Source organism: Corvus hawaiiensis, chromosome 26 (assembly GCF_020740725.1).
Source record: "Corvus hawaiiensis isolate bCorHaw1 chromosome 26, bCorHaw1.pri.cur, whole genome shotgun sequence".
Classification (NCBI taxonomy): domain Eukaryota; kingdom Metazoa; phylum Chordata; class Aves; order Passeriformes; family Corvidae; genus Corvus; species Corvus hawaiiensis.
This window is the reverse complement of record NC_063238.1, coordinates 41,873,175-41,899,779: the sequence shown is the minus strand read 5'-3', so window position 1 is coordinate 41,899,779 and position 26,605 is coordinate 41,873,175. Positions and strand designations below refer to the sequence as shown.

Sequence of the window (26,605 nt, the reverse complement as noted above, 5' to 3'; positions counted from 1 at the left end):
GCTAAGTCTGGAGGCCTGGGCGTGAGATAAAAGTAGGTACTGTTCCTTATCATACAAGCAAGATTATGCAAGAATGTCCTGTAATGAGGAAAACGAAGGTGCTTTGAATAGGTATGTGGGGTTGGCTGCAGGTAACTTCTGGCAGGAGCAGGGCTCTTGCAGCATGGACCAGCCCTGGTTTCCAGTGCCACATGAAGTGGGGCAACCAGCTGCCCCACACCAACCTCCCTAAATCAAATGATCAATTCACCTTCTTTCACAAAAAAAACCCACAAAATTTAAGGACAACATCAATGAAGGAACCATCACCAGGACCTCAAACTCAAAATCTTTATCTGCTACTGTTACTTCATCTCCTTTCTGATTGCTGGCTTGCGTGCATGGGAATGCAGTGTGTACGGTTTCATTTTCTTAATTGCAATCATCCTGCAGGCCACCTTCAGGCACGCTGGGGACCACCAGTAGTGCAGGGACTGTATGTGAAGAAGCCCTGCCCTAGGAGACCCATCCTGCCTTCCCTGATGTGGTTAAAATGCCATTCCAGATTGTGGTGCCTGCAAGGATTTCATGATGTTCTCAGCCCAGAGGAGAGCCCTGGACTATGCCCTGTGCCTGAGAAAGCAGGACTGAACTTCAGCTGTGTAGAAGGGCAGCTGTAAAAAAACAGGATATCTGCAATGGTAGTAGAGTTTCCTTCATAGCCTCCCCCATCTCTTTTACATCCAAGTGCAACCTCGGAGTCTCTGGACCGAGCTCTTTCTGTTCTGAAGCCTTCGCTGGCTATTAATACCTGGGGAATCTGTGAAGTAGGCAAACAAGGTTTTGATGAGTGTGGGAAAAAGAAAGGCGTTACCACATATGAGTGAACTTCAGTTTCGCTCATGTGCTGAATTAGTCAGTGCCTTCAAGTGAATTCCAAGTGCTGGTCCAGCTATTAAATTACTCTTCTTGAAGAGCTAAGTGCTCCATTTTTAGCCTCTACTGGAGGAAAAGCTAAATTTAAAAAAATAATATTAGAATCTGAACTATTGCAAAGGCTTTGGACTTGGGTGTTTTTGGTGTGTTGTTTTGGGGTGTTTCTTTCATGTTTTTAAACTTTTTTATCTCTCCCAGAAAGAAAAGGTATCCACTAGTCAACACACAGCAGTTTCTGGGACTTCTGCAAGGTGGAGAAATCCGGGTCACTTGTCATGCCCGTGAATGTGATGTCTGAGTCAGGAAACCTCATTGAGATGTTGCAGCCCCAGAGGAATGTGAGGCAATAATTGCTTCACCGAAGGAGCAGGAGTACCTGGTGTAGAGGGTCAAGACATAAGCTGCAGTGGCTGAGAAATTCAGTGGAGGATTTGCTCAATTTAAACAAGGATGGGAAGGAGGCATCAGCACTGGAACATCAACAGTGACATCTCAAGAATTCATGTTTCACTTCCTACCCTGGAGGAGTGGTTCCTCCTGCAACCTTTCCAACCCAGAATTATCACTTTTCTGCTGCTTCCTCCTCTGACACGTCTCACTGGCTGTGAGAAGTGCCGTCTGGAGGTGGCAAAAAGCAGAGCCATTTTTTCCATCAGTTCACTGTTAATGCTGTCCTGGCTTGAAGGAAGTTGAGTTTGGCTGAAATGGAAATGACAGAAGGGGCAGGAAAAAAAGATTATAGAAATTTAGACAAAGCAGGTGTATGGATTGCATTTCCATCCTTTCTGCAAACACAGAGGCTGCGTGGGCTAGATCCAGGAAAGTGTCCCAGCTGTAATACAAGCACTTTGACAAGCACACATTAAAATATAGCCAGGCTTTCCACTAATACTAAGGTAAACACAGCCCGCTGGGATTAGCATCTGTGCAGAGGTTACAATCCTTCCACATTGCTTTTCAGTGTATTAGGCTGAAAAACATGCTCAAGGATGCTCACGTGCACAGGAGATTGTCGATACTTGTGCTGAAAATCCATTCAAATTCAGAAATTACAGCTAACATGAAGCCTACTTGATCCTCTTAAGGCTGTGACCTGATTGTGGAAACATTTCTCTTTACTTCTTTTTCTAAAATACAGAGAAGCAAGGCAGGGGCTTGACTGAAGATGGATTCAGGCTTGCCAGGAGACCCGAAGGTGCTCCCCAGTTGCATTGCCCATCAATTTTTAATGCCTCCATTTCCCCTCCAGCTCACAATGGACAAAAGCTCCCCTACTCAGGATATTCTCTGATTCTGTGGTGCCCAAAAGCAGCAGCCAAACTGGTATGAATTTACACCCCCGGCCAAGAAGCGACGCTCCCAGGCACAGCAACCCTTCCGAAGGGTTCTGAACCCTGCTGAAGCCTCACCCATGCAAGAGGGATCAAGCTGGGCTTGACAGCACTTCTGAGGGAATGTGCTGGAGCCTCATGCTGTTGGCCCTCTTTCTTCTGCCAGAGCTGTCAAGCTGAGGTTGTGCTCGAGCGCTACAATTTGCCATGTGACATTTCAGATGGGAAGCAAAAGAACGGCTTTGCCAACCACCGCTCTCAGGTTCTCCGCTAAATAAAAACCAGATTACTGACATTTGCTGTGTCTGAGAGGAAGGCGGGTCTGTCTTTTTTACAAACAATAAAGGATGCAGAAAAACAAACATATTCCCTCAGAGACAAGCGCAGTTCCCCACCATGCCTGGGAATCCCCATGGAAGGGAAAGGGGTCATGCTCTTCTAACAACAGAAGATTTGACCAAAAATACCCAACCAAATGCAGCAACTGCGACATTTTTCTTTGGATTTTTTTGTTTGCTTGTTTCAGTTCTCAGGTTTTTTGGCTTTTAAAGAAAGCAGTCACAGGCAGACTTCTCCCTGGGCCCCACCATCACCAGTGTTAGCAGGAGGACTTCTGCCCTCCAAAGCTTTCCCTGGGCTTTGCCAGACTGATTTTAGCACCACCGAAAGTCACACTCTGAGTTTTCATTAAAAAAACGTTGATGTGAAAAACAGATAATTTTCTCACTTCAAAAAAGTAGCAGGGAGTCAGACAGCAGAACCTAAATGTCAATAGCAAGGGAAGTCACAGGTTTTTTTCTGTTCTCAGCAGACTTCCTTGCAAGGTGTGAATTTGCTAATGCCTAACCAAGGTTAAGCTTATGCTCTGTGTTGAGAGGGGAAGGGGAAGGAGAGAATGAAAATCCCTTTCATCCAGCTGTGGGTTTCAAACCTGGAGACACCAAATGTCTTGAATATCCTTTGAAATCAATCAACAGATTCCAAAGTTTTATCCAAGAATCCATTTCATACATTTACACATATACTACTGTAGTTGTATAAGATTCATTGCATTAAGAAACTTTGGTAAATTTAACTTATTTCCTTTACTCTTTTCAAATAGTCATATGCCAAATCAGCCCTTCTCAAGTCCTGCTGGAGGACTTGCCATAGGTCCTGCCAGGCTGGGATGTCAAGGCTGTGTTGTGTAACAGCCTGAAGCTCTGTGAGGGAAGGTTTAGGTTGGATATTAGGTTCATCACCCAGAGGGTGGTTGGGCACTGGAACAGGCTTCCCAGGGCAGTGGTCACAGCACTAGGCGTGACAGAGTTCAAGAAGTATTTGGACAACACTCTCAGGTGTGATTTTCTGAGCTGTCCTCTGCAGGACCAGGAGCTGGACTCAATGATCCTTGTGGGTCACTTCCAACTCAGGATATTCTATGATCTATGCTTCCAGGTCATCCCTTAAACAGAGAGGAGGACTGCATACTTTGAACAATGTTCTCAGAAACATAAAGCACTGTCAGACCATTCTGGTTTAGAGGACACAAGTTTAGTGCCTTTCAGGGAAAAGGTAAAAATATCCTTAAAAGGCAACAACATCTTAGGATCTCCTGATATTCATAGAGATGACACGTATTTGTGTCTCATGAGGAATCACCTCATCCCTCTGTGCCTGTGACCCCAACCCTCCTATTATTCTTTTCATTTTTTGAAGCCCTTGTCTGCCTCTGCGGTGACTTCTGCTAAGAGAGTCCTCGACAAGTTAGAAATAAATGAAAACTTGCAATGGCGTCAGGTGCTCTGCTCCTGTTCCTTTGAATTTATGGTGGTTCTTTACACCACAGGTCTAGACATTGGTTGTAGACACAAAGGTTGACAACCTGAGGCGAGGCCCTTGGCTATAAAGTGACAGCAGCTCCTGAATTGTGCCAGCTTGAGTCCGCAACACACTGGGTGACCCCTGTGCCTCACGCGTACCCAGAACCACTAATGGGAGATGTTACATATATCCTGTATAGCCTCAGGAACGGGCAGCGTCCTTCCGTCATCCAGCCTGATTGTCAGGGAACCACGGGCATCTCCCCCCAGAGGACAGGAGACACTGCTGCACTGAGCCCAGGCCTGTGCTGTCTCCCCTTGACCCTGCCCCCAGGCTCCTCTTTGTCTTCCTCAGCTTCCTCTTTGTCATCTTTGTTTTCCCCTTCTTCTTCCCCTTCTTCTTCCTTCTCCCTCTTCCTTCTTCCTCTTCTTTCTCCTCTTCCTCTTCACCTTTGTCATCTTTATCTTTTTTCTTCCTCCTCTTCTTCTTCCTCCTCTTCCTTCTTATTTCTTCTTTTCCTCCTCCTCTTCATCCTTGTCATCACCATTTTCTTTCTTCCTCCTCTTCTTCCTCCTCCTCTTCCTCCTCATCATCTTCATTTCCTTTTTCTAAGAATGAGAGAATCACAGAATATTTTGGGTTGGAAGCGACCTTAAAGGTCATCCAGTTCCAGCCCCCTGCCATGTGGGACACCTTCCACTATCCCAGGATGCTCCGGCCCCATCCAACTTGGCCTTGGACACTTCCCACGGATGGGGGAACCACAGCTTCTCTGGGCAACCTGTGCCAGTGCCTCACCACCCTCACAGGGAAGAGATTTTTCCTAATATCCCATCTAAACCTGCCCTCTGCAGTTTGAAGCCATTACCCCTTCTCCTGTCACTCCAGCCCTTTGTCCAAAATCCGTCTCCAGCTCTCTTGGAGACCCTTTAAGCAGGGTCTAAGGACCCTTTAAGGAAGGGGCTCCAAGTTCTCTGCGGAGCTTTCTCTTCTCCAGGCTGAACAACCCCAGGTCTCCCAATCTGTCTCCACAGCAGATGTGCTCCACCCCTTCTTGCTCCATTTCCTTATCTTTTTCCTTTTCCCCCCGACCCTCACACTCCCCTCACCCCTTGACCCCGCCCACTCCCTTTAGGTCCCGCCCCCTCGCCGGCCCCGCCCACGCAGTCCCGAGACCACGCCCCCGCCGACTGTGCCCTTCCCATTGGCTCCTGCTGGCGCCACGTGACGCGGCGGCGGCGCGCGTGGGGGCGGGGCCGGGTGCGCGGGCGCGTTCGGGGCGGCGGCGGCGGCTGCATGTGCGGGCGGGGGGCGGCGAGCGGAGCCGGGCGGGCGGCGAGCGGAGCCGGGCGCGGGGCGAGCGCAGCCCAGAGGAGCCGAGCGGAGCCGGCGGGCAGGTTAGTGCGCGGGCGCGGAGGCGGGCGGGCAAGGGGAAGCGGCGGCGGCGGCGGCTGCACGTGTGTCCGCCCGCGCAACAATGCGGGCGGGAGGGGTCCGTGCGCCGCCGGCTGCGGGGCTACCGCGGCATGTGGAGGAGGCTGCGCGGTGCGATGTCCCCCCGGAGCGGGGTGATGGCTCCGCTGCAGCCATCCTGGGGCTGGGGGGGGGGGGGGGGGAGCACCAGCGTGCGTGCCCCCCCCGACCCCCAGCGGAGCTACAGCACCGTCAGATTGAACCCAAAATTAAGGGAGGGGAGCTGCAGCCCCGGTGCGGGGGGTTCACGCACGCTGCTTCCTCCCCGCCACAGCCCCGCTGGGAGCCCACGCGCGATGCCGCAGTCCCCCACCGCATGGTGCGGACGCGGAGCATCCCGGCAGACCCCATCCCGCCGCGCTCCGTGGGTGGGATGCAGCGTGGGCACTGTCAGGGCTCTACGGGGCCTCTCCACCCCCGTCCGGGGCCGGACGCAGCGATCGGTGTCACGAGGGGCCCAAGGGGGGAAGCGCCGTGCTCCAGGCTGTCCGGTCTCGCCATCCCCGTGGACGTTTCCCTCTTCGTGAGGAAACGGCGTCAAACGAATCGGGCTGCCCTGCATCGGTAGCTGCGGCAGGGATGGCCTCTCCTGGGTCGTGTTTGGAATAGGCTGCCCAGGGAAGTGGTGGAATCACCATCCCTGAAAGTGTTCAGGAAACGTGTGGATATGGCCCTTGGTGACATGGTTTAGTGGTGAACATGGTGGTGGTGGTGCGCTGATGGTTGCACTTGGTGATCTTGGAGGTCTTTTCCAACCCGAATGATTCAGTGATTCTGTATTTGAGCATGTCTCGTTAGACTAACAAGCCTTGCCTGGCCTGGCCATGGCGTGGGGGCTTGGGAATGCCGGTAGTTCCCATTCCCTGGGCAGGCAGGTCACAGAGCAGGAGGACACCCCATGCCATGCCTTTCTCTGCTGTAGGTAAGGTGGATTTTTGCATGCAACTGGAATTACTAATCCAAGCAATTAGCTGGAATCTGTCAAGTTTGTGCTGCTGCCAGTTTCTCCAGTTCATTTGGTTACAGCTTCATCTTTCTGCTCAAAGGAGCTGAAATGTAAACGGGGCAACCGAGTGTCTGGGGCTGCTGGGTTGGGTTTATGTGCATCCTTATGGCCAAAGGAGGATCAGCAAGAAAACTGAGCCTTAATGAAGTGGTGTATTTATTGGCAGCAGTGGAAAAAGCGTAATGTGGATAAATGGGGCTGGTGGCTTTTCCGTATACAAAATGTCATGAATCTCCCTACCAGGTTGTGAGCTGGATTTAAATTCCACTGTTATAATGATCACTGATTTTTTTATCACATCATTGCTAATAGCTAGTGTGTGTTGAGAATGCTGCAGGTGGATTTAAAGCTGTGGGTTTGTGGACCCACCAATATTCTGCACCAATATTTATAATACATGCAGGGACTTAACAGGTGCTGGCTGGCAGGGGCTGATGTAGCACAGTCTCTGACACAGCCACTTTTTGGGGATGTCAGATGCCACCAAATTTGACAGTTGGGCAAGTGAAGAGACTTCTAACCTTTGATAAGTGGTCCAACCTGAAATTTGTTCCTCTTGAGAATATTAAAACATTAACTTTGGTTAACTTGTGTCAGTGTCTGCCATGAGCCATCGCCCTGTTGGCGCTGCCTAGAGAGGGGGCTGCTTGCAGAAGCAAAAAGCTTTTGTTACAGCTATTTTATTTTCATATGTGCCTTGATAGCTCAAAAATCACTCGTCGGCTTCCAGTCAAGGCAATCCTGGATGAGAAGTATCCACTGGGATTGGCCTGTTAAATGCATTTCTTTGATTTGACAGCAGAAGTGCCCAGAGAAACATCAAAAACCCCAAGATTTAGGCATGTTTCCAGCTCCATCATCCCCTGCAAGTCATGGAAATCAGTGGCTTGAAATCCATCAGCACTTGATGTTAAAATAGCAAACAGTAAACATCGTCTCCTATCAATGACTTTAATTATGGTTTGGGTTTTGTCTTAAATAGACACACGTTGTCATAGGGAATCAAAGTTTAGCATCCAGACATGCTCAGCGGGGTGGTAGCGTCTTTAGACAGGGTGTAACATGCTTTTATAGCGTAAATTAAAATAAAAAAGGGGTTTAGCAGCGTAGCATGCTGTTGTGTAAGAAAACTGCCAACTTTTGGGCTGAGACCGCATGGTTTCTGGGCATCGTGTGCTGCAGCGTGTTGGCGGGTGGTGTTCCCGGGCAGCTTTGGATGGGGAGAGCAAGTTTTACCGCTCTGCAGCTGAACCCTGATGGGGTTTTTCAACCATAAAATGAAGTGCAGAGGAGGCTTTGTGTGTGCCATGGATAGCCAAACCGAAAGCAAAAATAAACACCCGCGAAAGCTGGATTTTTTTGGTCATCGACTGAAAAGGAAACTGCCGGTCTAGGGGTGGGTGTGAAGTCCCGTGTTCATTACGTTCCTAATCTGGAAAATACAGACTGTGGCACATGGCAGCAGCGTGTGTGGCTAATTTTACATCTTGTCCTTTTCCCTTCTGATTTAACCCAAAATTAAGTAAGGGAAGCAGCACCCATTGGCCTATTAAATGTTCATTTTTGCCAAGTTACGCCACTTTGCGAACACGGGACACGACCGGATTCCTGTGGCGAGGAGCCCTTAAAATTTCAACAGCTCTACCTATAAATATAGTCACCGTGAAAGGCAATCCGGCTTTAAAAGAAAAAAAAAGCAACCATGCTCTTTTTTTAGTCCCACTGTATCTGCCTGACTTCAGTGCCATGCGATGCATCTCCAGCCGGGTGGTGAAGCCGAGGCGATGTGGAACATTCAGTCTCCTAATTCCTCTTGCTAATATATATGAAGAATGGGTGCAAGCAGAGAAAAAAATTCGGTTTAGTTGCCCTGAAGATTTTTGGGGATGGGACAGTGGGGCTGGGTCTCTGCAGCCACATCATGGCCTTTTGCAGAGGGTGATTGCTTGGTCCTGGTGAGTTCCCAGGAGCTGCTGCACTGTGGGGCAGTGCAGATGGAGCCTGAGGCATCCCTTGGACACAAAGCAATGTCCCAAATGAAAATTAAAGGGAAAAAAAAGGAAAGAAAGAAAGAAGCTGGCTGCCACCTCACCCCAGAGGTGTCTGGGCTCACCCACTGCTCTCTGATGCAATCACAGCAGCCCAGGGAGCTCAGGGGCTGTTCTTGGACATGCCCAGGGTTGCCCAGGGACAGTCTGGCCTCGGGATTGGGTACAGAATATTCTGGGCATTCCTCCAGGCCAGTGGGACCCCCCACCAGCCCCAGGTGATGGCCACTGGCACATCCTGATGGAGAAGACAGCGCTGCCTGCAGGGCTGGGATTTAGGTGGAGAAGCTCCAAGGGAGGGTGGTTTTGCAGCTTAGTGATGCTTTTCAGCGTGCCCTGCACTCGCATGGCAAAAATCCACCTTTGTAGCCAGAGCAGCTGGGTCACCTTGCCGCACCAAAACCTGCTGGGTATGGTTGGGATGGGGCACGGGCTGGGAAGTGTGTGGGAGTGGGGCGGGAGAGCTCTGCGTGGGGAATTGCTGCGTGTGCACTTGGGCGAAGTGCTGAGCCTGGGCTGCGCGGGAGCTGCAGACAGAGCCCACACGTGACCGTCTGAATTTCAGATGATTGCTGGACCACTTTGCCAACAGCCTCTCGCAGCTCATCAGCTGCAATATCACTTCTTTTCCCCCCACCCCGTTTTTTTTTTATTTTCTTTCCCCTTCCCCACCCTGCCTTATTTCCAAGCTGAAGCAGGAGGGATGAATATGGACACCGAGGGTGGCTGCAGCTGCACAGGGTTTGTATCCAAATGGTTTCCTGGAAGGCAAGTTTTTTTGTTGTTTTTCAATCTTAAAAATATTTTTACAGCGAGTGTCTCGTATCGGGGCTGTTTGGATGTCAGGTTTAGTTTCCCATGACATGGAGTGATTAGAGGAGGGAGGGGAAGGAGGGGCTGGGTTCTGCTTTACATGCAGATCTCTCTGCAGCGGTATCATCGCCTATTGATGGTAAATGTGTTCCCTCTCATCTCTGCGATAGTTCTCGGAGATTTCCTCTTTTACGTCACTGCAGTTAATAAGATGTTTAACTTGGGAGCTGGGGGCGATGTGCTGTGTTATCGTGTTGCAAGGAGCAGGGGGGGATGACGAGTTCCTGCACAGACTTGTGCTGGGAAGATCGTATCAATGCTGGGGAGAACAGCTGGGTTTGGAGTCAAACCACTGCCTTTCACCCTTAATGAACCTGACCTAGCTGCATCTCATTTTTTTTATCGTGACAATAATTATTTTCCTTCTAATACTGAGAGAGGCAACTCAGTCCTCTCTATCTGCTGCATTGCTGGAGTCAAGTGTGCACCTTGATTTTATTAAGCAAATTGTGTCTGCCTGGCTGGACTTTGGCTTTTTTTCCCCTTTTTTGGGGACCCCTGAAGCATTTAATGAGAGCACCTGATGGCTTTTTGTGGTGACTCTGCAGGTGCAGTAACTGCAGAGCCTGAGCCCTCTCCAGGAAAGTCCTTGACTGTGTGTTTTGTGTGTCACTGGTTGATTATTGAGTTAAGAAAGTGTTGCTGTTGTACATGCCTTGACCAGAAATAGCCTCCCTCCTGCCACAGTTTGCAAGGCCAGCTCGTTGAGAGCAGGCGAGTTGGTCAATAAATGCTCCGAGCAGCACCCTAGGGAGTTCTGAACCAAAATGGGAACACTTGTGTCCTTCAGCTCCTCCTTCCTTGCCAAGTTGTTTTCTTCCCCCAGCTCCTTCTCCAACTTGCCACTCAAACACTGTTCGTTCTGCAGTGTTTTTCCACAAATGTTTTTCAGGCATGACAGCAGGGAGAAGAAAGCCACGAGTGCTGCAGGGGGCTGATGCCTATCAGGCCAACCCTTGCCTGTGGCTTTGGGGGCCCCTTCGCTTTGGTGACTTGGTGGCTGCAGGTGGGTTTGCATTTGGCAGCTCTTGGGCTTGGAGCTCCTCTGTCTGCCACCAGACCCATCCCAGCTACCTGCACCTATTCCAGGTCTCCCAGCTCATCCCCAGGGCTTGAGTCAGGTGGGGTGGCCAGGGTGTCCCTATGTAGGTGTGGAGGGGGAAGGGCTCCATAACCCTCTCAGGGAAATGGGGACATGGAGGGTTTGCAGGAGAAACAGCCACAGCGCTGTGGTGGCATTTTCCAACCTTCCATCAGGACCTGTCACTTGCTGTCCTGACGACATTTAGCTGATGACTTGCTGTCACTGATTTTGCTCAATAACTCTTCTTTTAAAGACCAAAATGCTCCTTAAAAAACAACGTGCCACCAGCACGTTGGGATGTTGATTTGGTTTTTGGGAGGCTCACAGCTTCCCAGTTGTGCTTTTGCTCTGGGGAGGAAGCAACATGGTTGGGTACAATTTTCAGCCCTCATGAGAACAGGGTCTTAAAAAATAACCCTACCACATCTCAGCTCACGCCCTCACTGCTGGATGTGGGAGTTAATTTTTCTCACTCCTGCCATGTACAGCAGCCCCTCTCTGTGCTTTTGCTGCGAGCTGGGACAAGGAGAATTTTGGGTGCAACTCCAGGCAGTGCTGGCTCGGCACATGTCCCCAAGCGTCCCAGCTGGGCAGCTGCCCGGGGCCCCCTTCATGCAAACAGGGTCAGCAGCTGGGAAATAGCAGAGCAAAGTGCCTCCCTGGTAATTCCCAGCTGCCGTTAAAGCGGCTTTAAAATAAATTCCCTCAAAGAGCAATTCCAAGTATTTGAGGGTTTGAACTTTTCCGGGGAAGGGTTTGGGAGCTGCCGGCTACTGCGCTGCACCCTGGCACGCCAAGGAAAGGCGCCAGGGCAATTGCTCTGATTATCCCAACATCTAAAAAACACTTTTTTATTGTCTGTATGATGTTTATTTATTAGCTGCATGTGCAACACAACAGTTGGAGGTGGGGCGCTGCTGGAAGCAAAGTTGTGTTAAACTGGGAGGATGGATAGCTGGGCAATGTCCTGGGCTGGAGGCAATGCCCAGGCTCAGTGACCCTCACCATGCCGTCCTGCCTGGCCACCAATGCTTACCCAGAGGTGCAGCCCAGCCGGGTGCCTCTCGCCGCACATTCCACGGCCGGCTCTGCTTGGTAACATGGGCACAACAGGAAACAAACTTTGCAGCAAACTTTGCTCTCCCAGAGCCCGTGAAGCTTGCTTAAAAAAAAAAAAAAACAACTTTGGAGCAATGTGGTCTTTCTTTTTCTCATGCTCATGAAAATTCTCATACCAAACCAGTAACCTCCACTGCCCCCGCTTCATTATTTTTTAAGGTGGCGTTAGGGGGCATTTAAGGGAAGGCTTGTCCCAGCCTCTGTGTCCCCTCCTCTCCTACATCCCATCATGGCAAATTACAGCTTCATCCGTGCTTGTGTGACAGGCACTAAAAGGGGGAGGTTTGGTCAATAAACAGCAAAGTTGGTCTCATCCCTGAAAGGCTCTGAACGTCCCTGAGTTGGTGCTCCCCAGGGTGATGCGTTGCTGCATTCCGGCTGGTGCAACTTTTTGGTCACGGGAATGTCCCCATGAGGCTGAGTACCCTGAGCTGGGGACAGCCAAACTTTTCCCTGCAGAGACAGTGCTGGGCTCTTGCCCAAGTCCCCTCTCCAGGGCCCTGGCACAAGTGCAAATGCAGCCAGGCAGAAGGCTGGTGATTAAACCCATGATCCAGGTCACTCTTGCCCCTTTCAGTGCCCCAAACAATAAGGATGCTGATAGCAAGACTACATCCAGTTGGGGATATTGCACCTCTCTGAACAGTTCAGTGGGTTTGGGGATGAACTGAGCAATGTGGGCTAAAACCACCCTAAAAAAACCGTTGCAGGAGGTGGTTCTTCCCCACACACCCTTCATTGCCGTGGCTAAGCTGCTCCCAGCTCAAACTGATTTTGTTCATGTGCTGACCTTTACTCTGGCAGCTTCTTACTGAACTTTCTATCATATATGTAATTTTTAAATCATTTTTTTTCTGTGTAGACATGACAGAGCTGTCTCCTGAGATGGCAGAAAACACATCTTTCCTCTTAAAGATGGGTAGGGAAACCTGCACATGGCACAGGGAGTTGTGCTGTGGATGGGACAACACTGGGTGCAGTCCCAGCCCAAAGTTGCATCCACTGGACCACACACTTAGCTCGCTTTTTTTTTTCCCTCCCAAACTAATCCCTCCAGCCCCTTAGGCTTTTTTGTTTTTGTTGTTGTTGTTGTTGCTCCTCTCTGAATTCCTTCTAATTTGCAGGCTTGCTGCCAGCATCCAACGCGCTATAAAAAGGGGACTTGTTCTTCAAGCTTCCCTCTGGTACAAAGTGTTTGCACAAATAGCAACACGCTTGACAAGTAGGTCTGATTCCCCCTGCTATTACCGAAATGCTCATAGGGTGCTCGGGGAGTAGAGCTGCTGTCTCAAGACAAGCCAAGCTGAATTTCACACAGGGCCCTGAGCCCAATTCCCAGCCGGTGTTTAAGCTCCTGTCAGCTGGAAAAACGGAGCTGTGCGTTTTTATTTTCCTCCCTGTGCATCTTCCCTCTCCCTCCGAGAGCAAGTGGATGTGTTTGCATCCCGCCATATCCCACCAGCACAGGTGAGATGTGGGCTGTGGCTGCAGACCCATGTCCTGCTGAAGGCAGCCCTAGGGCCACCACCAGTTTTTGGCTGGTCCCCCCCCTCCCCACCATTACAAGCAGCCGTGACACAAACCCCCTGCCAGCTTCCTTCTCAAAACTAATGAGCTGTTTGACCCTGGCAAGTCCTCTGGGAAAGCTGTTGCCAGAGCCTTGCTGCTCGCACAGATACAAACTGCTCTCGTTTCCAGCTTAAATTTATTTGTAGATGACTCGTACCCATTTGGCCTTGTTCTTCTTGTACCCGCACTGGCTTTTAGCTTGGATGGCTCCTTTCCCTGCTCTGTATTTATCATCTGGCAGGCTCTACCAAGTGCTGTAGGTCTGCCAACCTAAATGACTCCAGAGCTCCTGGTGAAGCATGGCTGGAGGGGGTGTAAGGGCATCTAAGCTTCCTCATTCCTGCAGTGGAGACAGCCCCAGCGACTTGATTTGCAGCTCACCCATTGAAAAGGAACATCCACCATGCTGCCTCTCGACATCCTCGCTGGGTATAGTCCCAGCCTGCAGAAGGACAACCCCAACCATCCTCACCACTGACAAAGGCTCTCTGATTTGAAACCATTCTCTAATTTCATTAGCATGCTTGTCTTTTGCAATGCAAAAGCCATTTTGGCAGAAGATGAGCATGTTTTTTTCCTGGTGCAGCCTTCAGTAGCACCCTTCTCTCTCCTTTCTGGTAGTGCCAGGGTTCGTGTTCCCGGCCATGCTAATCTCAGCCCTGGTGTTGTGGAGCAGACATTTCCCATGCACAGCTGTGCCAGGCACTTTGCTCAAAGGCTGAAGTGGATTTACAATGTGGAAGTTCATCAGTGCAAAACACACACGTGGCTCCTTACCAGTAGTCCGCTTTTGGAAGTGTTGGACCATCCAGGATGGTATGGGAAGAGCTGCGAGGTGTTTGCTTTCCCCCCAGGATGGTAATTTCTCACCTTGGAGCTCATTTTCCCCATACTTTCTGCTGCCATATCTTTGCTGTGGGTTTTCTTTGCATGTTGATGCCTTTCATGTGCTTTCTTTGGGAGCTCTGTGCTTATTCCTGGTGATGCTGAGATGCTGGCTTATCCATCCTGATTTAGACCCCTGCCTTTTCCTTGGCAGGCAGAACTTGGCTGGTACCTTTGATGGAGGAAAGGATGCTCCAGGTGCCATCACTCACCAGCTCCTTATTTCCTCCAAGTTTCCCTTTAGTTAACAACCTTTTTTTCTTTTTTTATTTTGCCTAATCTAAGCTGCACCAGCATGTGTCCATTTGAGGCAGGATTTTATATTCCCCTGCAGTGTCCTTCCATCATTCCGTGCCCTCATTAAACCACGCATAAATTGGCATCATCGAGGAGGAGCTGGGCTCTGCGGTTATTAGCAGGATTATTCTCATCTCCTGGTTTCCAGTGAAGCTGCTGAGCTGGTGTAACAGAATTCCCACTAATGCTCATCTCCACTGTCAGGGAGAGCGATGCTGATGGGGCACTGAGCATCAGCAGCAGATACCAGGAGGAAACCAGCAGACCCCATCGCATCTTTCCGCATCAAGTGATTTTTGACTCCCAGCTCCTCTCCTCCAGGCCATGGTTGTTTAGCACATCACACTGGGCATTAACTTCCCCTCTTGAAACTCTTCTGAGCATCCCGTGGGCTCCTTCACAGCTGCAGCTCCAGTGCCAGAGTGCATCCTGCACTCATCGCTGGGTTTGCTTTGTGCATCGCGTTTTCTCACTGCCTAAATCAGCATCCACAGCCTCCAGCACTCAGAGTGGGTACAGCTGGGCATTTTCTGGCTTCAGTTGATCTTCCTTGTTCCTCTCTCCCCATTTATTTGATTTCTCACTGTATTTAAAGACAGGAGAGGCCAGTGTGTGTTTTACAACCTTCTCCTGTTACTAATTTCTTAGAAACGAAGGGGAAGGAACCACAAGCAATAAAGAGCCTGAGGTTTGAGGACTGGCTGTTTACTTGTCAAAGCTAGAAATGCAGTGACTGAAGAGGACAAGAGAAAATCCTTGGTGCAGATGTACCTCATTTAAGTTTAGACTTGTGTAGATCAAATTTGGGGGCTGTGGACTTTTACATGGAGCTGTTACTACTGCCATTACTGCAAATACCATCTTAGTTTTGCCTTCTGCACCTCATTTTTGAACCCCCGGCCTGACTTCCCTGCACCATGCCCCTCTGATGCTGGGGGAACAGTGGTGCCCATCTCAGTGGCATTGTGTCACCGCATGCAGTGGGATTGCACATGGCTGATGACGCGTGGGTGGCAATAAACCAGTCCTAAGTGTGCAAACGCTGGCAAGGAGGCTGGGACTGGCCATCAGCTGCTGGGAAGAGGGGATGAGGAGCAGCAGGGTGGCTCAGATGCCGAAGCCAAAGGTGCTCAGAAGCCCAAAAGGGACAAAAATAGGTGTCTGGGTCATTCAAGAGGGTTTGAGGACCACTTAAGATCTTTTCCCTCGGAAGCAGCAATTACCAGATGAAAGGGAATGTCTTCAAGCAGGCGTTTTGGAGCGTCTGGTTTGTATTTGGCACGTTCACTGGGGGAAGGCGGGAAAGGCTGGAAGGCTGCTGGTTGGGTTGGTGGCTGGGCAAGTCAGAGGGTGTCCTTCAAGGCATGAGTCTGGTTACTAACGAAATGCATTTTGACACCAGGATCATTCCCACATCTCTCCTCCCTTTTGGACTGCATTGTCAATAACTCTCCAAAGCATTAACGCTGGGCATGAGCTGGATTTCCGCTCGTGGGAGGGCAAGGGGTGTCCTCACGTGAAGTGGCGAGTGGGGGGACGCACACGTGGTTTTCTTTTTAGGTTTCGCCCTTCCTTGCTACAGAGGAGGCATTGGCGTGTAATTACCACCAGCTTTAATCCAGCCAGACCAACTGCCTTTCTGGCAAACCCAAATACAATAGGAGCCAAAGGTTATTGCATGCCCTAAATAAAACCATTACAGCCCTGGGGCCTCACCCAAGCCCAGACCGCAAAGCATCCAGGACCGGCTCCATTCAGTTTTTCTGAGCCTGGAAGATTTGGTTTGATGGCAATGACCCATAACTTCTTTTTTTCTTTTTTTTTTTTTTCTTACTTTCCCCCTGCAAAGCCACCTGCACAGTTGCAGCCACCGTGGCACCTGCAGCACATCTGGCCAACGTTAGCAAGCCTGCCACGTCATTCGGTCTTCTCTTGCTAAAATCACTAGTGGCTTTAATTGAAAGCAGAGGTGGGTAAAGGCACATCACACAGACACACCATGGCATGCACGGCTCAGCTCAGCACGTGGCTGTGACCAGTATCCTTTCACACTGCTGCCAGATACAGCCCAATGTCCTGCCCATCCATGGGATGGACTGAAATTTCAGGCACCACACAAGGACCCTGAGGTAGCCACCCAGGAGCCAATGCATCCCACTGTGCCTTTCTCCCAGTTACTGTTCCAAAGTGGGATTTACTCTGAAACCTGAAGGATTTAACTCTCTATCCCTGAGCAGATACAGTCCAAAGTGATGCAAATGCATGACCTCACCCAGATCTCGAGAGGTAAATATTGCATCATGATGACCATGCCCCATATCCTTTGCCCCAGTCTGAGACACTCTGAGTCCATCCTGATGCAGGGACAAGCCAGGCCAGGGAGGAGGTATATGGTGGGAGAGGCTTTCTCCTCACCTCCCAGTTTAATTATCAATGTGTCATGTTTGCAGCATGATGGACACTGGTCCTGCCTCCACACAAGGCTGCTCTGCCTCCTGGCATCCCCACAGAGCTGCCAGCAGGGAGAAACTGCATTTCACAACCTGTCTTTCCAGGCTCCCATAAGGTTACTGGAGGGAGAGGAATGTGCTGGAGAAAATATCCCAACTGCTGTTAAAAGGCACAGCTTTCCCTGCCCCTTTCTGGGATAGCCATTCCTTCACCGAACCAGACACCCCCTCCCCAAATCACCCTGGGGTGTCTTTGCCCTCGTGGCCTCCCCTTCACGTGCAAATAATTGAAATTGTGATAAGCAGGCTCTTTTATGAAGAAATTCTGCTTTTCCCAGTGCTCCTGGGACAGAATTCAGTCACTTTATATCTGGGCCATAAATCTCCGGGCTCTCCAGGGCACACCCACCACACAAGGCAGTAATGGGCCTGCCAGATGCTGTTCTGTCTGGGTGAAGAGCTCGCCAGCCAGTGCAGCATCTGTTAATCATTTGCTAGGAGAGCCCAGGCAGTGAGGGAGTCTCAAGCTGAATCTCTTTTGGCCAATCCTTTCAAATCACTAGGCTACCTGGAGCTGAAACAACCTGTGAGCTGCAGCAGCCTGTGATCCTGGGCTGAGAGATGCATCCCATATGTCTCAGGAGGAAGGTGAGAAATCTTTCTCCTTGGTCCTTCTTCTTCTAAGAGGTGAAAAATCCTCCCCAGGCCAAGGCTAAGGCAGCCCTTTTCCTTGATCCCACTCATCTGCTTTTGCTTCAAGATGCTGTGAGCATTAGATGATGAGATGTGGTCCTGGGCAGTGAAAAGCACTGGGGAAGCTTGAACTGGTTTGGTGTTGAGTCATCTCCTCCTGGGTGATGGCACATGGACAAGGCTGAAAGCAGGGATGGCTTTCTCTGATGTTTCTTCTCTGTTGAGTCTTCTTTAAATATTCCACACTCCCAGTCCACGCATTTTGCCTCCAGCAGGTAGAACACCTCCAGGTTCTCCGCAGAAGATCTTGTTGCATCTGGGGGCGATGGTTGGGCTGTTGCACTCACTCTCATTTCTCTCCCAGGCTAATTACAAGCCTCTGGGACTCTCTCAGGTGGCTTTGCAAGTGCTTTGCTTTTCTAGTGCCAGTGCTGGGGAGCCCTGGCCACAACCATCAAGTCTTTCCCCAACTATTAGAAAGCAGTTACGCTCCTTGTGTGTCTTTTCATTGCCGGAAGCTGGTAAGTGGATGGATCCTACACAAATAAACTTCTCAAGGGCAGGGAGTCAAAATATCCCTGGGCTTGTTTGGTGGGAAAAGGTTAACCAGCATGAAGTCTATGAATTGCCGCTGACCCAACTTTGTTGACAAAATATAGTGTTATTAATTGGACTTGCAGGCAAACTGCCTGGGGATGTTTAGAAGGAACTTGTCCATTGCGAGGGCCAAGATCTCCCTGGGAGAAGATCGGTCTGGGCTCTTTGGAGATGCACCTAGGCCTTGGCCATGGCTCTGGTTTGGGGTTTTGTTGTTGAGGATAAGATATGTTAGGGTCTCAGTGTCCCATACTGGCCATGGGGCCACACAGATTCACCAACAGCAGAGCGGTAGCAGAGAAGGACAGGAGGAGCCTGTCAAGAAGCCTGGGACCAGGTGACTGAAACAGTCTCGATCTACTGGAAGGTGTCCCTGCTCGTTGCAGGATTAAATATTGTCAGACTAGACAACATTTAAAGTTCCTTTCCAAACCAAACCATTCTGTGATTCTTTTGATGACTCTAATGAGACTCCTGGTTCCCTAAATTCAGGTTTCTGCTCTCAAGCTGAAACCTACACAAGGCATCATTACCTGGACAGGAGCAGCAACTTCATGATGAAGGTGAAGTTCCGGACTGTGACCTGTGCTGTTCCTAGTGTGCTCCTAAATCCCAGCAGCTGTTCACTGCTGTGTTGACACTGATGACATTCACTGTCACCCTACCCCCAGCTCGGTGGCTTATTTTGGCTGTGGCAGGGCAGTGGTCGGTGCATGTCCCTGGGTGCCATCACAGCCTTTCAGCCGCCGTCGTGGCAGCTCCAGAGCTGGCTGCTCCTGTTGTGGCTGGCAAGTTCCTTCACAGCATCTCACGGCCATGCATGACGAACAGCTTGCTTCCCTCGGCCTGGGAGCGAGCAGAACACTCGTGCTGGCGCAGGCCCAAGACAGAAGCTTTGGGAATCCTCCTCGACAGCGTGACAGCAAATGCTCCTCTCGAGCAGGGCCAGTGCTGGGAGGCTCCCAGCAGCAAAGCCTGTCCTGGTGCAGGAAGAGCTCGCCTTGGGCTGTGAGCTTTCCTGCACCTGCATGACTGAACGTGCCAGAAGGCACCTTCCAAGCGTGCCAGAGTGGTGGACATCCAACTGCCAGCAGATAAACGTGCCAGTGCCTGTCCTGCCATGCTTTGAGGAGGGGAATGGCACCTAGTGGAGGTGGGCAAAGGGGCTATGCCCTTTCCTCAGTTTCCCTATAAAGCTGACAGTCGCCTCCTAGGTGAGGTCGGCCTCATTCAGGTGGAGCATTATACAGGTTAACTGTGCTCCTCAAGGGCTGCCTGTAGCCCACAGGAGAAGCTCCCTCTCCTGGGATGCTCAGCCTTGCCTAATTCAAGTTGGGCCATGCGAACATGACCTGGAAGAGCCAACAGGAGCATGATCCATTTGCCTGTTCCTCTTGCGCAGCCTCTGGACATGGTCTTGCCCAGGCTGAAGTGGCCCCAGGGGTGAAATGGTCCATCCAGGCTGGAGTTCGGAGCAGCTTGACCGTTCCCTGAGAGCAGCCGTGGCAAGCAGCCCGTGTTTCACAAGTGGGGTTTTCCCATCAGGCTCTCCAGCTGCTATAAATAACAGGAAACGTTTTGTCGTTTTCTGCTCTGGAGAAGGTCAGGAGCTGGATTCTGTGGTCTTTGGAGCTTTAATAAGGTTGGAGATTTATGCAGTGTACCCAGAACTCCCCCGAGACAGCCTGCCTGAGGCTGTTTGGCTCCTCGGATGGAGAAGTCCTGAATGCCAGCCTTTGACAAAGTTACCTTAGCCACCCTTTATGAGCTGTCAGGTCCTACTAAATCCTTAATGTGCTCTTCATCTCCAGGCCAGATGCTAACTCTTGGATTGCTGCTGAACCAGCTCATGAGAGGTTTGAACCATCCTCTGTCAGTGGTAGGAAAAGCTTCCACCAGGGACCCCAGGATGGATGGACATAGGGGCACCAGCCACTGGTGTTGTGAGCTTTCTGGGAGCTCATCTGCATAGAATCATAGAATCTGCCCATGTGAGACCCCACCTGGAGAACTGTGCCCAGGTCTGGGGTCCTCAGTACAAGAAAGACGTGGACCTGTTAGGGCAGGTCCAGAGAAGGCCACAAAAATGATCAGAGGGCTGGAGCACCTCTCCTCATTTTTGTGTTTGCAGCAGGATGGAAACCCAGCAAATCAAGTGGGAAGATCCATCCTTGGGGGTTTGCTCAGCCACCCCAACAGTCTTTCTGGGTCCTGGAGAGCCCCAAGCTCAGGTCTGTGCCGCCTGTCACCCCAGCAGCCACGCCGGGAGGAGGCAGAGCCCTGTCTGCCACCTCTCCCATTTCCCCAGCAGATGCAGGAATGCTTTGATGTCCGCTTCCCCAGCCCCAGTGCCCAGCACCAGGATTAACCACCAGTCAGACGCCTTCATCGACTCCATATAAATCTTCTAAACTCAGACAAGCACCACTCAGAGGGGTCCCAGCATTCCCCTCTTGCAGAATGAGGGTTAAAAATAGTTTTTCCCCTTGCACCTGTCCCTCTGAAGCCAAGGCTGTGTTTTATTTTTAAAGCCCAGGTTTCTTGGTGGTTGGCTCCTCTCCTGGGGCATACAGGCCAGGGACAAATAGAAAAATTGCCCATCTCAGTGGTACAAAGAAGGTGGGCAGTGTGGAACATGCTCACATGAATTGGAAGAAACTCTTCCTCCCCGCAATGTCTTTTTCTTATAGCCAAGACAGGAATGCAGCTGTAGGGATGATCCTTGAGAAAAATACTGAATTTTGCTCCTTTTTGCATGTTTGTGAGAGTGTTTTATCTGTCTCTAAGGGGTTTTTGGGTCAAAGTTAGCATGCCCTGTGCAGATCTCTGAAGCCTGGCTCAGTCCCACTTAAATGGTTTCAGTGAGGCTGAATTATTTTTTGTTAAAGGCCATGTGTTTACATTTCATAAGCTTATTTTAAAACACATGTGTATACAAGAGCAGGCATATTTATAAGGCAGATTGGCCTGCTGTGTCCTTACCTGACTTAAGTGTCAAGGAAGCAGCTTTTTTTAACTTTTTACAGGCACAGTTTAAAATAAAATACTGGTTTGCTGTGCGCCAGTGAATCTGCCCAGGAGAGGAGGTCAGGACAAGGTCTTGTTTTCCAACTGTAAAATGCTATTTTGCTTATTTACAGAGCTTCCTCTCACCAGCCATCATTTTAGGTTAATATGTTAATGACAGCTGTAGGTAAAAAAAACCAACATTTATATTCCCCAGAGTCTTGTCAAGCCAAAATCCCAAAGTAGCCAGGCTTCCCAGTGAAACAGCTTTTGGGAACTTTCCTTCAGTAAAGCTGGATTTGCTGGGTGACCCATTCTACCCAGGTTCTTGGCAAGATTTCTGATTTCAAGTACCACAGGGAAATACTTGAGAAAAGCCTTTGTGGAGGGATCTTGGCATTTTCTGCTTGCCCTGGAGGAAGGATTTTTTTCTTTTTTTGTGATTTTAATCCTATGAGCTGGTAACGCACCCGTCCAGCTGCCGGAAGGTGAGGAGCGCTTATGGTGGTGCAGTTCAGTGTTGGAGTGTGAGGAGATGTGTGTGGATAGGGCTCTCCTCACCCTCCCCATCCTTAAAGCAGGATGGGGAGAGTGAGGAGAGCCCCAGGGAACTACCAATTTACACAAAAGCAAAGGGAAGCTTTGACTGTAGAACATAAAATTCATCTTTCACAAGGGATGAGAAGCCCCCATGTGTTTTTATGCCTGTGCTTGGAGAACTTTTCCTGCTTGTGTCAAGCTTCCACATGGGGCTAGTGGGTATGGACATGAAGACCTGGGAGGTAATGAGACGACTGTTGACATTTACACCCAGGAGAGGGCTGGAGCAAACACTGAGTGAGGGATGGTTTTCCATCCAGTGAAGCTGTAAACCAAAGCCCTGACCACTGGTGGTTATTTAAAGACTCCAGCAGTGCTTCCTGCCATGGGAAGGTGCTTGGCCCACGTTCAGCCTGGGTGACTGCTCTCTGCAAAGCCAAATAAACAGCAGCCACTTGAACTTTCCACCTTGTGTGCTCGGCCAGATGCCTCATCCTGGGCCATGACCCAGCACCATGCCCCGAATGGGCTTTGTGGACGAGCCTCCTTGGAAGATACAGAGTGATGGCCACAGTTTGGGGTTGAGGGTGCTTTTCCTGTCTCTGAAGGACCCCAGTGGAAGAGTTTGGTGCTGTTTGGAGCTGAGAGAGGGCATCTGGGAAGGGAGATCTGTGTCTCAGGAATGGGCTGGGATGCCCTCCATGCAAGTCCATGTCTTTCAGTGACCTTGGGCAGGGCAAAGGGAGGAAATTATATCCTTTAACCCTACTAGACACATGCTTTGGATGCTAAATTTCTTCAGAGGAGCACAATTCAAGTAGCCAGGACCAGAAATCTCATCCATCAATCAAGGCAAGGTGTTGATGCATGACTGTGGTGACCATCTGATCTGTAGGATGTCCATGAAGGTGCCAAGGCATCAGTGGTGAGATGCCCGTAGTGATGCTTCACCCACTGGGGAAGTTGGAGGTGGTCCCTTCCAACCTCCGCCCTCCTGTGACTGTCCATGTGAGATGTCAGACAGTCCCCATAGGTATTTTGTTGCTTTTATTGAGCTGCAGTCAACATGATGCATGTCCTTCCCCACTTCTGACCCTTCCCCAGTGAGCTGAGATGTTTCAGCAACTCACATGAACCCTGCAGTGGATGCTCCTCACATCCAGCTCCTCAGCCTGGGAACTTTTGCAAGACTTGGCAGCAGGACCATTGCAGGAGTATTTCACACAGGACCCAAAAATATTGCTGTTGGTGCAGCATCGGCCGGCCTGGACGCAGGGTCAGGTCCCTCAGAAATCAGACTGTTGACGAACAAGCTTGAGAGCATTCAAATGTTTCATCTGATTTTCTTGGACTGTGGAGTTTCCTAGGGAGCCAAAAAGCTGGCTGCTCCTCTTGTTGACTCTGCAGGCCAAAAATACAGCCAGGTTCAGTGGAATAAGGAAGCTCCCAATTCTTGTACTGGTGTAGCAGAGAGGGGAAAAGCTCAGTTTGGAAAAGCTCAAATGTGTCTTTGGAGATAAAAGTCCAAGGTGGTGCTCTCTGCCTGTGCTCAGCATCAGTGATGATTGCTCAGGCAGCCCCAGGACCAAAATCCTTGCTTGACATCCCTCTGAATTTCTAGCAAAGAAGCAAATCCAGGAGCATTTCACTTGATCAAGGTCAAAAAGTGTGTCCGCATAGGCTTTGGGGAGTGCAGAGAGAAGCTGTGCCAGCACTGGGCTGGGATGAGAGCACAGAACACAGGCAGGAGGAGAGCATCACTTTAAACTGCAAATGAACCCTGAAATGACAAAAAACTTGAAGCAAGCCCACGTTTTGGGTCAGGCTGGCCGTGAATCAGCTCTAGAATATGAAAGACGAAACTTTCTGACTTCAGTTCAAGTTATGAACTTATAAACTCTCATTTATCTTGTTCAATGGATGTGAGCCAGAGACATTTTTTGAGGTTAGTGGATGGGACAGCTTCCTGAAAATGAACTCATTGAAAAAGGCGGGATTTGGAGACAAAGTTTGTCTCAAATTCTCATATTGTACAAGGTTGGGTTAATGTGATGGAGATAAGTTCTGTGTATCCCAGAGCTGCTCTTGAGCATCCTCCATCCATTTAGTGCTCTCTGCTAAAATGTGGAGGCATGATAAATCACTTCCAAAAATGAAAGTTGAAAAAAACTAATCAGATTTTAAGCCCATCTGAATGATGACAAATGTGCAAAAAGTTTTTGCACAGGACAGCCACGTAACCTTACTCCATTCCCCCCAAGATACCAAGCACAGACTGGAAGTGAACTGTGGACAAGTGGGGCAACCCATGGTCCAGCTGTGTGATTTCATGGCCCAACTTTGAGATGGGGGTCAGAATAGGAGTGTCTCACATGTAGGTGCATTTTTTGTCAGCGAATCATAGTACTTTTTTTTTCCAGAACAAGGCTATTTTTGCCCCTCTGCTTCCCTTTAAAATACTGATTTATTTAAAAATGGCTGTGTATTCCCTAAAACTGTCTTCAGGCATTACAAAAATCAGAATATCTGCCTGAAGCTAGGGATAAAAACACAGCAGAGGCGTCATGCAGGCAGCTGGGCTAAAATTGGCGTCTGCTAAAGTTAGGGGAGATTTCATGGAGCTGTTGGTTGTTTTATTGAAGTGGACAGGTTGAGGACCAGGGTTTTATCAATTCCCTGGCATCAGAGAGATGCACTACTGGTCCTGGATGCTGTGAATCTTCCTCATCCTTGGCGCTGTGGCTGCGGGAAGGGTGGCTGGGATGTGCTCCTGGTGAGGAGCTGGTGATGTTGTCACCAGCTCTGGAGGCAGCGATCCCACAATGCTGCTCCTGCCTGCGGTTGTGCTGGAGAAGTGGGTGAGCTCAGAGTTGATCCTTAGTATTAACTAAAATCTCCTATTCCTACACTGTGCCAGTCTCCTGGGAGCAGATCTGGGGAAGTGTTCCTCTGTGCCTGAGTTGGGTGATGGCTCCATGGGTGCATCCATCCAGATGCAGATCACCACAGCCCTGCCAGCTTGTGAGGCTCAGACAGGAAGGCTGTGGGTCCAGCTACATGGGAGAGGTTGGCTGGCATTTCCAAACCCTGCAGGGAAGTCTCTTCTTGAGGTCCCCAGAGTCTTTCAGGTGCCACTATCTGGCGGAGCTTGAGGGAAGTCCCTCTGCTGCATTTCTAGTAAATGCCAGCCCAGGACATGCTAATGACAGCAGAAAGGATATGCTCCATCTGTGTGACGAATGACACTTATGGGAGATCTGGAAACAGGATGGGGATGTTTTATCGACCAGCTGATAAAAGAAAATGCCAGTGAAATTCCCATGTGGGAACACACAGCAGAGTTTCACCCCATGGCTCGGCATTGAATTACAGTGCTCCTTTAGCAACCCTTGGCTGCCTGTCTCAATGCTGCCCACAGTGCCTGGCCAGTACAGGTGCCTGTTTGTAGAGAGATGAGCTGGGAACAGATCAAGCTGAAAATAAACTTTTTTATTTATGTTTTAATTCCCCCAAGGCAAGATCAACTCCATGGTGCCTTTGCTGGGTTGGCCATCAATGTCTCGGTGGCCTCATGCTGGTAGAACTGAGCCAAGCCAGTACCTGCTGACTCTGCACCGGAGCAGATGAGCTGGAGGGGACATCTTCAGTACCCCTTGTCTCTGCTCCCTCTGTTCCACTGTGGTCCAGCCCACGCCAGGCTGGTTTTGCTGTTGGTTGTCACGTGCAGTGCCAAATTTAAATTATTTGTGAAACAGCAAAGTATCCTTGGTGCTGGCTGCTGGAGTACTCTGTACACGTCTATGCCTGTAGGGTTTTTCTGCTAGGATAGTTGAAATAGTGTGGATTTCAGCATGGAGCCAGGTATATTAATAGGAATGCCCTCATTTTGCTTTTTGTTTGTACCGAAGGAGCTTGCAATGGGGGAACTGAGCCTTAAGCAGCACTGAGTGTTGTGCAAGGTCTCCCTAGATCTTCTTCGATGTTGTGTTTTCTGTTTGCTGCAGCCTGGCTCTTTAGGAAGCAGCATGAAAAGGAGATGGAGAAAAACCCTCTCAGGGTACAGCCATAACCAGCAGGATAGGGAATGCCTGTCTGCCTCCCTCTCCAGGCATAAACCCTTTTATCTCCCCTGGGAGCAGAGGGGCAGGGACCATTCTGGATGGACCTCAAAGCCAGTATTTAACCCGGACAACTTGTTACTGGTGTTGCTTTTTCATTCACCTTCTTTGCCTTTTTCCCTGCTGAGAGGCAGAGCATGTGCATGTGCATCCCCAGAAACATTTACTATCATCAGGCAGCTTCATCATAAATGATGAATTTGTGCTCGCAGCTTCATTTACCCAGGGAAGCTCATTTGCTTGCAGCTTGATTAGAGCCTGCTCCAGCGCAGCAAGGGTGGCTGGGAAATGCCACCCACGCCGGCGTATCAAAGTGCCTCTGAAACCATCCAGGAGCCGGGGAGCCAAGCAGAGCCGGGAAACCAAGCGGAGCCGGAGCAGCTTGCGTGTCTTCAGGCCATTAAAGCTCACCCCTGGGGCTGGGGAGGATGTGCAGAGCACGGATGAAACGCCGCATCCTGCCTGTCCCATCCCTGCTGGATCCGGCCGTAGGAGCTGAGGAAGTTTTCCTGCTTAGCAGGGTGGGGAGGCTTCACATCTCAGCCTTTATTTAATTTTCAGGTGATAAAAGCGTCGCTTCCCTGCCCGGCGCGTCAGAGCAGCCAGCACCTTCAAACGCTGCCCTTTCTCCAGGGAATTTGCATTTCCCTAAAGGCAGTGCTGGATTTATGCAAAAATCTAGATGAAAGAAAGTCAAAGGCAAAGCATGCTCATGAGTAAGCTTTCCTGGGCACTTCCTGAACAGTCAGGCACTCTCCTTCCAACCTTTTGGCATTCTGGGGAGAAGTGATGCTGACT

The 26,605-nt window shown here is 50.1% G+C and overlaps 1 protein-coding gene across 1 annotated transcript in view; it reads left to right on the top strand.

The window, feature by feature from the left end:
* Window positions 1-5,369: 5,369 nt before the first annotated feature.
* PTP4A3 (protein tyrosine phosphatase 4A3) overlaps window positions 5,370-26,605 on the top strand; it is a 43,970-nt gene continuing 22,734 nt past the window's right edge. Inside the window, exon 1 of the mRNA XM_048286696.1 lies at window positions 5,370-5,446. The gene's annotated coding sequence lies outside the window, so the exon portion shown is untranslated. The remainder of the gene's footprint in view (window positions 5,447-26,605) is intronic.